This window comes from Pseudopipra pipra, chromosome 8 (genome assembly GCF_036250125.1).
Source record: "Pseudopipra pipra isolate bDixPip1 chromosome 8, bDixPip1.hap1, whole genome shotgun sequence".
NCBI classification, from domain to species: domain Eukaryota; kingdom Metazoa; phylum Chordata; class Aves; order Passeriformes; family Pipridae; genus Pseudopipra; species Pseudopipra pipra.
Genome location: NC_087556.1, coordinates 14,766,192 through 14,778,940, shown reverse-complemented (window position 1 = coordinate 14,778,940; position 12,749 = coordinate 14,766,192). Strand labels below are relative to the sequence as shown.

At 37.7% G+C, this 12,749-nt stretch overlaps 1 long non-coding RNA gene across 2 annotated transcripts in view; it reads left to right on the top strand.

Moving 5' to 3' along the window:
• LOC135417927 (uncharacterized) overlaps window positions 1-12,749 on the top strand; it is a 101,597-nt gene that overhangs the window by 74,784 nt on the left and 14,064 nt on the right. For both annotated transcript variants that reach the window (XR_010432272.1, XR_010432271.1), the window contains exon 4: window positions 10,147-10,328. This is a non-coding gene — a long non-coding RNA (uncharacterized LOC135417927). The remainder of the gene's footprint in view (window positions 1-10,146; window positions 10,329-12,749) is intronic.

The following is a 12,749-nucleotide window of genomic DNA, read 5'->3' as shown; positions in this document are numbered from 1 at the left end:
AAAGGAATTACTGGAGTTCAAGGAAAAGCATGACAGAACAGGAAGCCCTTTTCCTACCTGGCCCACTCCTCCATTGCAAATAATCAGTTGATGATATGTGCAGTGAACAAAGAATCCACTGCATGAAAAACTGCAGCCTCCCGCAGTTATTGCTTTCCTCGTGCTTCCTGCCAGAACAAGGGAATAGAAAGCTTTCAATTTGATGTTGATGTTATTTCCTTGAGTGGTTTTGTTAAAGTGCTGAACGTACAGTTTGTTTGCTAGCAACCTTTGGATTTACGAGTTGCCAGTCCTGGAGATGTTACTGTTTGTCATGCATTTTCCTCCCGATTTCCCTTCTTTATCCTCCTGCCTTCAAACCTTTTTAAAGTCTTTGCATTGCTGATACTGGCTCTGATGCTAACTGGTAGTAATAGAGTGCTGTGCAGCTGTGGCACCGTAGCTTCCCTCTGGATAATGCTGACCGCAGACTTAGCAGCATGTGCCAGCTCAGCACATCTTGATAACTCATAATCCCTACCATAGGTTTTTATAGTTTGTCTGGTCTACTGTAAATCTCTAACTCACTGTCATCGACAGAGCTCCTGACCTGATTCATAGACACCAGGAATTAAGCTCCTGTCACACTCTGTTAGAAGATGACACTATTTATGCTGTGATATTATACAAACAAAAATAGATGCTCTTGAATATAGTAAATCATGGAACAGTGTCAAAGGTCATGCTATTATTTTGAATCTTGTTAATTAAGCCAAGTAAATAAAAAGATGGAGAAAAAAAAAGAAAATACAGAAAAATAAACCCGTGCACTAGCCAGCATGCTGAAGTATAGGCAGGTTAACTTATCTTTTCTACCAACATCGGTAATTTGGGGCAATTTAATGTGTAATAAGAAAAACATGTACATTACTAAAAAGAAATAATTCTGTGGGGGTTTTTCCCCTCTGTCTTGCTGTGAATGTATAAGATGGTCCTCAGTCCTATGGCAGTTTGCACTGGTTCTCAGCCACAGGAAGATTCTGTCCCTCTAAGGAAAAAGGACCTTGAAAGAATTAAAAAAAAGAAAGAAAGAAAGAAATTAAATCACTTCTGACGCTTTGACACAGCAGAAATTATATAGGTTGTGCTGTAAAAAGGAGCCCAGTCCAATTCTGTCTACTTCCTCATTAAAGATCAATTTGTCTGGTAATGAGGACTCCTAGACAGGGTACCAAAATACCAGAATTTTATTCTAGATCAAACTCTGGCTTTTTATGGGACTTTTGTACTGAGGCTTCACTTGTGCTTTTGATTTTTACTGCATCATCATTTAATTCTGGTCCATTCCTAGTGTAAGGTCCCAGGAGAATGCTCACTGCAGCTGGCCTAGTGGATCTCTGATTGCAGGTGGAGAATCAGGATGCTGCTATAAAATGAACTTGATCTTTGGTGGCTCTAAATAAGACTGAATGATCAAGTTGCTTTGAAAAAAACATGTAAAAGTGCATGACCTAACTTTTATTCAATCATTCAAAACTTTTTGGCCTTGTAACACAAAAAAATATAGACATTTTCAGTGGAGAAAGTAAAGTGTTTTGAATAGATGCGGGATATAATAAGACCTTGATCTTCATGGAAATATTTTTGTATTTTTAGCTATCATATTTGCCAACATGAAACAATTTGATAATTAGTAGGTTTCTTGATGTGGTGGTTTGGGCTTGACTCCGGGGGAAACTAACCATCTTCATCTCTGGGAGAAAAGAACGAGTAAACCCACGACACTTGATTTCGTAAGACTAACTAAACAATTTCTTGGTATACAAACATGATTCAATAAAAGAGACCTTGTTTGAGGGAATACAAGTTTCTTTCTGAGAATTATACAGATTCCTAGTTTGCACTTTTTGGTAAATGGTGATGAAACTGTAACTGCTCCTCCAGCTGTATTTTCCTGAAAAAATATGTCTGATTGACCCAGTTATCACAAGATGCTCAGAAATGTATTATTATTTCAGACAGCTCCCAATCCCCCTAACTCAATTGTCTTCATGATCAAATTTCCAAATTGTGAAAATCTGATGAGTAAAAATATGTGAAATGGCAAAATGATCACAGAGAGATAGAATAATATTGTATTTGTAAGAGAGGAAACTGCACAAAGACCAAGTTACACTACAACTGTTGCATGTAACTCTTTTGACTATATAACTAGCTGTCATCTGGAAACTGGTTTGTGAAGCAAGTTAGTCATTTTAGTTCATGTGCAGAGGAGCTGGCAGAGAAGGGAACAAATACCTCACGGTACTACCTGTTCTCCTTCAGGCAGGTTCAGTGTAATTAGTAAGGACTGAACGGGCCCACACAAGCTCCTTGGAAGACTTTTCCCCTTTTGGCTGTGATAGAAGGGCACTGGCACACAGAACAGTGAGCGCTGTGTCTTCCCCTGTCTATTGTGTTGTCAGTCTAGGATTTCAGTTCCTACGGATGATGATTTAGCTTCTTTCGTTCTTATTAAGTTCACTTGAGAAGGTTTAGTTTGCACTTTGAATTGTAGAGGTATATCTTGTCATTAAAATAACTTTACTGAAAATTTAGCCCCATTTGACCTCTTAGACATATTTTTCCTCTAATAGTGTCAAGATTAGATGATGTAGCATTTTAATTTGTCATAGATATGGCCTGACAATATCTACAAAATCAAAACACTTAACAGCATAATTCAGTATTCTAATTCAGTGGCTTATCTGTGCTGTGATACGTATGATCTATAGCACTTCTATCTATATCTCTAAGGCAAATTGGTGCCAACTGACGGTGCTAAGGGGACATGGAAGGAAAGACAGCCACTTCTCTGGTATGCATTTCTTCTAGCCTTAGGACACAGCAGACCTCTGTGTGAACTCTCTAGTGCTCTGACTGCACTGATCAGAAAGAAGATCCAGCAGTTCCTCACCCCGAAGCTGTGCTGAATTTGCTACAGGTTGCTTATTCCAGGGCAGTCAGGGATAACCTGACTGCTGGAAGGGTACCATTGCCTGGATTCTTGAGTAGCCATGTTTCATGTCTTGATAGCAAAATCCCTTAGACTGGATTCCTCTAGCACTGACAAATGCGGGATTTCTAACATATCTCCACAGAAGGGTAAATCTCAGTTTCTCTAGAAATCTACTGATAAGGATCGTGCCTCAGCTTGGGTCTTTTGAGTTCCCTGCAGGAATGACCAACCTATTGGGACAGGATGGGACAAAAATGTAGATAATTTGTACCCCGTTGTATCCACAATCCTAAACCATTTTAGCCATAACACAGGCAACTGTTAGAATGGATAGATACTGATTTCTTCAATAGAAAATGCCTATGGACTACTTGTTAGCCTGATGCATGTCAGCTGGCTAAATGCTAAAGCTCTGTCACTACTTTAGCAACATCATTGCATGTCTTATCTTTATTGTAGAAACAAATTAATGAAAATTATATAGATTAAGGAAGGCAATAATCAGATCCAGTTCTCTTCTGTAATAGAGAAGCTATCCAACAATGATAATTTCCAAATTCCAGTGTGTTTTTCTGTGCTTTCTAATTTGATATTTCAGTGTGCTGTCAAGTGAAATTAATTGCAACTAATTAAAAATGATCTCGTTAGGACAATTGGACAATAGTGCCCTGGAGATTGTTTCATTCCCAGAGGTTTTAGTGACTTGCTGCTGCACTGGTTCAAGTCTTCAGAAGGGTGCTATACATCATAATGTCATTTTACATTGTTATTTCTCTGAAAGCAGCAATTTAAAAGAGTCTCCAGTGAACCTTGAGCAACTTTGCACTAAAAAGAAAAATGTTACTGTTCAAGATCTGTAAAATATAAAATATAGATTCAAAGAAATCACTTGACATGAATAGTAACTTTAAATTTGTGCCATTATTTGCATGTAATATGTAATGTTGTAGTAAAAGGCTAACAAAGCATTTAGGCTGCTCCGAGGCTCATTGATTTTTCTGCACCTTTGTTCAAACTAGGTCAAAACCAATGTTGGTCTTATTTTATCACACACGTTTTTCTCACATTTGAGACCTATGTCCTAAAGTGATATAACACAGTTCAAGCCCACAACATATTGTGGCCTACAACATCTATTTAGAGAAAAGCAATACTCTTGTTTTGGTTGAAATTACCCTAACCAAGCAGCTGACTAATGTGAACTAAACTTCATAATATACTGAGGTCCCATTTTTGAGTAACTTGGGTGAACTGAGGGCTTAATGGAATAAGGCTTGCTTTCATGTTAGGGTGAAAGCCGGTTATTTAAAGAATTATGAAAATGAACATTGTAACCAGTGCAAACGTGTTAATGTGGTTAAACAGCTCATTTGATATTCTGGTTCACCACTATAAGCAGAAACATAGAGCCTACTAAAATTAGATTTTGTCCCAAGTCCCAAAGCTACAAATCTTCCTGTCTCTGCAACCCATGCTTAGCAAACTTTATTCTGTGAAGAAATAGAGATGCAGAATTGGGGATCAGTATAGTTCTCAAAGAGGGAAAACATAAGTGAGAGGCTATTTTTAGGCAGTGATGAGGTTTTTAAAGAAACCATATATTGTCCTGACATTTCACATCGTATCTCCACTGTGAAACGTGTTCTATCATAGAAACCACCTTTTTTTGTAGTGTGTGATCCTTTCTCCCACTACAGCATATCTGGAACATCATCTCCTCTCAACACATTTTGCTTTTCTTAATTTATCTGATTTCTGAACAGGACCATCAATCAGTCTTTGAATAGGTTTGATTCAACACTGTGTTATTTCATTTTTACACAGCCGTAATAGCACAAAAATCAATGGAGTTGTACTGACATACAAATGGAGTAATGTATTGGCAGATCAGACCTATTGAATCTGTTTTGCTCACAAGACCATTAAAATTGGTTTTAAAAAACTTCAGCAGTGAGATAAGTAGTTTGTTTTTATACATATAATTCATCCTGTGTTCTGATATTTGTGCTCATACTAATGGGAAAGTGAGGGGATTCTTGACTTTCTTGTCAAGAAACTTTTGAAGAAAGTGTGTTTTTCTTTGTGTGTATTTCTTTGTACAGCAGTAATCTCTGTCTCTTCCACAGACTAGGAACTGATCACATACACATATATTAATGGATAAACTACAGAACCAAAAAAGCAGAGGCAAAATGCTGGTCCCACTACAGTCAGTTGGAGTTTTACCTCCAACTTTGCTGGAATTATGAATTTATCCTAGGGATCTTCTTTCTTTATTTGTCCTAACCCGTCCACACTAACCAGCATACAGAAGTACATGATTCCATGTAAGCATGGCATTATTATCTTCTTCATTAGATCAACACAAATCTCAGCATTTCTCTGGGACTATCCCAATATCTTCTTGCTAAATGCAAAGTGAGATTAAGCAGACTTTACTTGCAGTATGTTCTGTGCATGCTGAAACTCAAGCTTTGGCAGGCTTCAAGAGAGAGGGTTCCAGAGAGAGTCAGTAGGAATGTTTTGTCCATCAGGATGTTTGAATCGGACAATAAAAGCACTCCAGGCAGTTGTAAGTTATAACCACTAAAAGATACAGAAAAAAGGCAGTCTCAGAGATAACTGAATCTGAAACAATATACTTTTGTTGGAAGATAACTCATGTCACTGCTGCTGCAGTTGGTTTTTAAAAAGTAATCTTTTTCTATTCAAGGTGGGGAAGAAAATCTCTAAAACAAATAAATGACTGGGTGAGACTTAAAGAAGCCTCACATGCATTAGCCTTTATTTTGTTGATAGATATGTTTTGCTCAGAGTGCTGGTAAGAGATCATAGGGTTAAAGGGGAAATGAGTACTCTCTCTCTCTGCTTCTCTCTCCTCTTGTCCTCCTTGTCCTCTTCCTCCCTTCCCCCTTTTTTCTTCCCCCCATCTCTCTCTCTCTGTTCAAATTTTGAACTTGATTCAGGCTGTGGTCTGATGTTCACTGCAGAAACTGCTTTCCTACCTTAAGACAAAACTGCTGGTTTAACCTCTTGCCTTGCCAAAGGTTATTGGCCCCACAGCACTGCAAAATTGAGTGGATTACTTCTAACAGTCTTCTATGGTAGGTTGAACTGCCTTGGCTGACTTTCCAATGAAGTGGGTGAGGATCACTCATGTGCCCACTCTGCTTGCTTTGCAGGATGCTGTGGAGAGCAGCTCAAAGCTAGAGGCCCAGCCACCTCTGCTGTGAATACCTGAATGCATCCTTAGTATGGTCCTAAGGAAAATGAACAATTTTTAAGTATAGTTTATTACTAAGGTCTCTTTGTGGCACTACTTCCATGCCCATCCTGAAAGAACAGCTCAGGATCTCCTTGATTTTAACACTCTATCTGGCTGTCTCTGATGGAACAGGCAGTGGGGGGAAAAACTCTGAAAAATTAAATCTCTTAGACCTAGCTCCCATTTACTGAACTTAAGGGGAGTTTAGCTGAATAAAGATAGCACAGCTTGATTTGTATTATGATGTTTCAGAACATGAGACATTTCTATAACTTTAATTAATAAAAATAATAGCAAAATGGTAGCACAAAGTCCTGTTCTTTCAACTTCTCAGTGTAAACCTTCTGGTTTTGTATTCTGGCAAACCAGTAAACAGAAATCTGGTTTTTGCAAACATTTTAAGGGCTCTGTTCCATGAACTACAACACCTGGTGTATCTCAGCTCTGAGTGTAATTTAAACAAACAGGCCATGTAACACATCTCTCTCTCAGTCAAATAAAGCAGACTTGGTGTGCTGCCAATTCTGTGCTCTCATTTATTTGCTAACCCCGGGTTTTATTTATTCCCTGAATCATCAAACACGTTGCAGAGAGTGACGGGAGCAGACAATATCACATCAAATAGCTATATAATAATGTAAATAAAATATGGTAAATCATCAGGTACATTATTTGCCTGTTTTTAATTGCCCCAGTTCATTTTGTGCACTTGAACCAAAAGTATAGTAAATGAAAAAGCTTTTTATGCTGAGCAAAGTTAGAAGGAATATACCCATTGGATACTGATGTCCTGTTATTTAGATTAAGTGAAAAATACCTTTAACAAAAAAATACACCTGGATGTAATACAAAATATCCCACAAAATTTGTTTATTATTGTCTGTGACAGAATCTCTGACTTCAATGACTCAGGGATCAGCCCAGTACTGCCTGGCTGTGGGATACTGTCCTGTAAACAGTAACGGATGTGAGGATCTGTGAAATGCTGAAATGTTTTCCAGTGTTGAGTTACAGTTACTGAGAGGATTTCTGTGATCAGAGGAAGAGAGGAACGAAGAGGGAAAGAGGGGATGAAAGCAATATTTTGAAGTTAAGAAGTGTGAAGGAGATCACTCTTGGTTCCCACAGGGGCAAAAAATTTATGGTCAACAAACCATTGTGTGGATTATATATGCAGAACAAGTGTGTAGGTGACAAAGCCTTGCGTTTGTTTAAGGTTTCTGTTTTAATAAGATTTGTCTAGCAAAGGTCTAGCTCAACTTTACGTCAGATTGTTTTCCACTAGAGAGTTGATTTAAACCCTCACCAGATGAAGGGTAGGAGCTGACAGGTCAGTTGCTTCTAAAGCTAACTATCAAAAAAGAGGAATTACAATATTTATATCTGTAGTATGCTGTTGAAATACATTTCTGAAAACTGATTCCAAGAAGAGTCTTGAAGAGCAGCACACAAATAATGAAGAGAAATTGATGGCCTGAAGACTTTTGTGTACATTTTCTGACTATAAAGTTCACCAAACACTCACTTTCTTCTGTTTATTAGTTGGCTGGTCCTGATAGGTTAACATGGGAAGAGAAAACTCTACAGTACTTACAGTTGTGCCTTGACCACGTAATTGGAAAAGTAAATGGTTTCCCTATGATCAGAGTTGCAATCTGTGCCAAAATGACTGAACTCCATTCAAAAACCCCTTCTCATGAGTCATTTTGTGGCAATGCTTGTTAAGAGATGGCAAAATACCAGGAATAAAATGATCAGCACACCTCAGGCTGCTAATAGTAACAAAAAAAGCTTTTCCTACTATGAAGCCAGCTCCTCTCTAGAGTCTTCACACTTACATGAGCTTCCTATGCAAGAGTAAGTCAGATTCAGGCCTTTTTTTTTTCTTTAAAAATGTACAAGACCCCAATCAATTTATCTCCTCTCCTAAAATGTAAAGGACTGCTTAAGTTTCCAGTTTGTTAGCTAGTCCCTGTTTCCTTTAGCATATTTCCCTTAGAGAAAGAATGTCTGCAATATTTTGCATCTGAAAAAGAATGAATGGCAAGGCATGGTTGCAAAGGCTGGAATTCAAGAATCATTGGCCTCACTACTGAAAGCCATGAATCACTAGCTTGACTGTTCCAGGTCCAGCTCTGGACACCCCTCTGCCTCCTAAACCCATCACAATATATTAATTTGTACTGCAGCTACTCATGCATTGTGCAATACATTCTTTATTGCTCTCTTCTATTCATGCATTGTGCTCAAAAGACACAGCAGATTTTTTCCTGATTTTCTAAAAAAGCAGCAGAGGGCTGTGATTCCTCTCAAATTTGAATCGAGTACATGTTAGAGAAAACATTTCTCATCTTCAGTGTAACAGTTAGTTCTCCAGCTATTTCAATAGCCATACTGAGTAGGAGAGTATATCCCTTTATTTCTGAGGATTTAGTTCCTTCCTCTATTATGTGGGCTGGGCGAAGAGCATGGCCCTAAGTAGTCTTCATGTGATTTATTCTACATTGACAACCACTTAAGTGGAGGCAAAGCTAGACCCAAAAGGCACAAAGTGATGAAAGCTGGAACTGAAAAATAGCATGACAGTCAAAATTACTGAGTTTCACACAGCCCTTGCTCTGACCATGTTATAAAACTCTTGGTCTAAAAGGATCCCAAAAAGCCCTCTGGAAACCCAATCCCATGGCTTATATGCTCTCCTTAAAGGCTTTTTTCTTTCCCTCTACAAAATGACATTGAAAAAAGCCTTATGGACTTCACTACTTGCTGTAATTTGACAGCTTTTAGTCAAAATATTTTCCATTTACAAGAGAAGGATTTATATCCCAACCAAAGTTGAATGCCCTAACATCTGCAAGTCAGACTGAGCTGGTTGTGGTTGGGTCATAGGCTAGATGGTCCCACAGAAGTGGAACATCTCTATGACAGGGGATGGGAAGGGGTATGGAGGAGATGTACTACTCCAGGAACTTCATGATGATGATGAGATGTCTCTTAATGAACCAAGGCTTCACTAGACTGGGTCAAAGACTGAAAAGTGCATTACCTGCTGCAGGGGAGGACAGGAGGAACTGATTCTGGTCACTAGGTATGCTATGATTGTTCAAAAGCAAACGGGAACAAAGCACTACCCTTTCCTTCCCAGCAGCAACCCTATGTTGATTCATAAAGGCCAGATGCTATCTGATCTTCCCACTGGGATTCAGTTAAGAATGCAGAGCCCGAACGCTCAAGTTCCCTCTGAGTATTATATAAAACCAAAAGTTAACTGAGCTGCTAAGAGGAGCATGCATCACACACATAAATAAAACTTGTTTGATGACAAAGGCATTGCTTTGATGGTTGTTTTTCAGAGTAGAATTTCACATTAAAAGGAAGAGCTAGGGAATGTCCATATAAGCTCAAAAGTGTTTTTAAGATAGCTATTGCTAATCCATTGAAGCCAATCAGTTTGTGTATTCAAGACCCTTTTATAATCCAAGCGGTACTAAAAAAGTGTTTCCAGAGTTTTCCAGCTCCACTGTCAACAGCTCAGAAATGGATCACCATGCATGTGCTTTCACAGTCTTTGTGTATGAAGATTCAATAATAAACTGATTTTTTTTCCTCTGGCATTCAGAATGAAGGAAAAAAAAAAGGAAAAAAACAAGGAGCACAGGTAGGCCTTTTCTAAAATAAAAAATCAAAAGTAATTCACCTTATTGCAAAAGTTGGCTAACACTACAAAAACCTGAGTTTTTTCTATCCTGTGTTATCTTTACTGAGCCTTAAATTAACTGAAAGGATCCCTGTGCTTGCATGATTTATCTCTGACTATATTGTAGGAGAAAGAAAACTTTGAAAGGAGACTTTAAAGTCAAGAGTGCAATAAACTTTTTTATTGTTTTATGTTTTTATAATACAGGTTTAACAAAGGATGTATTTTCTTTACTCTTCAGTCTGGATTTCTCTCAGTGTGAGAAGATTAAACCTGAAAGACTATGTTGAAGTCCATGCTTATATCACTGTTAAGCTTGCAAATGGGAAAATGAGAGAGGCTACTTTCGGTCACTCATGAGCTACATGTATTTTGTGTGTTTATATACAGTGAGTATAAAAAAATGTTTTCTCAGTTCCTTAGATTTAAGTTCTGATCTGGTACTGCTCCTCTTGTTACTATGCATAACATACTTCTGTCTCTCTAAATTAGAAGCTCTACCGTCAGCTGGGATGAAAATGAAGGTGTCAGCTACAAAGTTAGGGTTTTCATCTATGTGACCCAACAGTGGCAATGTAGATTACTTATGAAAAGGTGATTTGAAGAAATTATGTGGATCATAAAGAAAGAACCAATTTTTCATTGCATAGGTGCATAAACTTACTATATTTTACATACCAAATGGCCAAAAGGAAAATCAGCTGTCAGGAGTTTTTTGCTATGATGTTCATAAGGTCTCTCTTGCCTTGATATCTTTGTTGAACTAATGCTGCCATGCCACTAATTACATATTTGAGGCATATTCCACTGGGGGGAGGGTGTGTGTTTCAATGTATTAATGGCATTATAGATTGAGCTCTGCATATCTAGCTTATGTTACTCCCAGGGCTTCTTAGTGATTTTTTTTATAATAATATAAATTCTTCATATATTCTAACTAATGCTTCAACCTGCATCCTTTACATTGACTATTAAAAGTGTTCTAGATTTCAAACAATGCAATAACCAACAACTTATTCTATGCTGGTTAATGAGCAAGTAATGATTATTTCTTCCACTACCTATTACAAACCTGAGCCAAGTTCAAATACTGGAGAGAAATTGGGGCCTACATATGCAGCGCTGTGTATTCTGCCAACGTTGTCACCAGTGCATCATGGTAGTAAAATGCTAACTCCATTGTATGTCACTTTGAATGTCCTTCAGCATACATGTACACGCAGGAGAATCCATCCTTCTTTACCAGTCACTGGTGGATACCCCACATCTTCCAGCTGGCTTTTATTCTCAACTATTTCCCTGGTAATTAAGTTGTGCATATCTTCAGGTAATAGTATTAGCTTGTAACTGGCAACGTTACTAGCATGAAAACTTTGTTGTTGCTTAAGTAGATTGACTTAAATTGCACTGAACTTAAACCAGAAAACAACATATACATAAAAATGAAGATGTTTTCTGTTCCTAACCTTTTTTAATGGGTTTTTAAAACAGGTTTTTAGCTTGTTTGCTTTCTAGTCAATTCCTAAATAGTGTAGTTTATTTTGGATGACTGATTATAGGAATCTTGCGCATGCAACCAAAGCACAATATTTTAAGTCATGATTTCTTTTCAAGGAATGAAATGATCTTTATATCCTGACATGTTTTATCATTTTTAGACTAAACCAGTTGTCTGTGTAAGTTCGATGTGTAGCCCTTTAAACTGATAGAATATTATCAGGACTTATTAAAAACCAAGCACATCTTGCTATTACAGCTGTGTTTCAGAGATGAAACAAATGGATGAAAAAGTTCTCTCTAATTGTATCATTAGCTAATGATATTTTTAATGAAGTCTGTTAAAAAAACTTAAGATGATGCGGTATTGTAGTACTACACATGGTACTATGTGAGTCCCACTGCTAAATATTATACAAAATTCTCAAAGAAGGTTTTTTCATACAGTTACTAAACTGGGAGGACAAAATATTAGGAATAAAAATAATAGGTTTTACTCTTAGCTATCTGTTGGCCCCGTGGGACTGTCCTTATCCTTTTAATGGTTGTCCTAATCCATACTCTTAGCATGCACATAAATGAGCTATTGCAGACATTCCTGCTGTCTTTTGCCCACTGTATGGTCTCGTTCCTCCGTTTCTTGCAGATAAAAGTGAGGCAATCCACCCTTTTTCTTTTTAGATGCTAATTATTTTTGTTCAAGTGATGTTTCCTCTTAGGACTTGGTCTACACAGGAAAATTTTTGTCTGATAGCTATATCAGGGACTATTTTTATTCTTCATTTATTGCACCATAGCTGTGCTGGCAAAACTTTACTTTATATACCACTTACACTACCAGGAAGTTCTGTTGCCAGTTTTGTTTGTATTGCTTGAGAAGCCATTTTTTTCCTTTTGTTCACCTAAACCATACCCCTTAAAAGACAGTTTGCTTTCATCTTGGCTTTACCTAGTAAACCTTTGCAGGAGTAGACATGTCTAGGAGGTACTAGGACATGGTTTTGGAGGGGTAGTAGCTCAACAACACTGTGCTCTCACTAAGATGTTATGCAGTAGCACAAAAATCCTATGAGGAAGGTGGAGTTTTTTGCTCTTCCTCATCAGTGATTCTTTTTGTCCTCTAACCACCATCACTGATGAGCACCACAGATGTCTGCAGCCTGTCAAAGATTAAGTAACTTGTTATGTTGAGCTTGAAGTATGGGAGTACTGAGAGTAAAAAGGACAGTGACAGAAAAGAGAAAGTCTTCACAATCTCAACATTAAAAACCTTAGATAGGAAAAACAGTTTCTTAAGTATTCTTGGTAAGTAA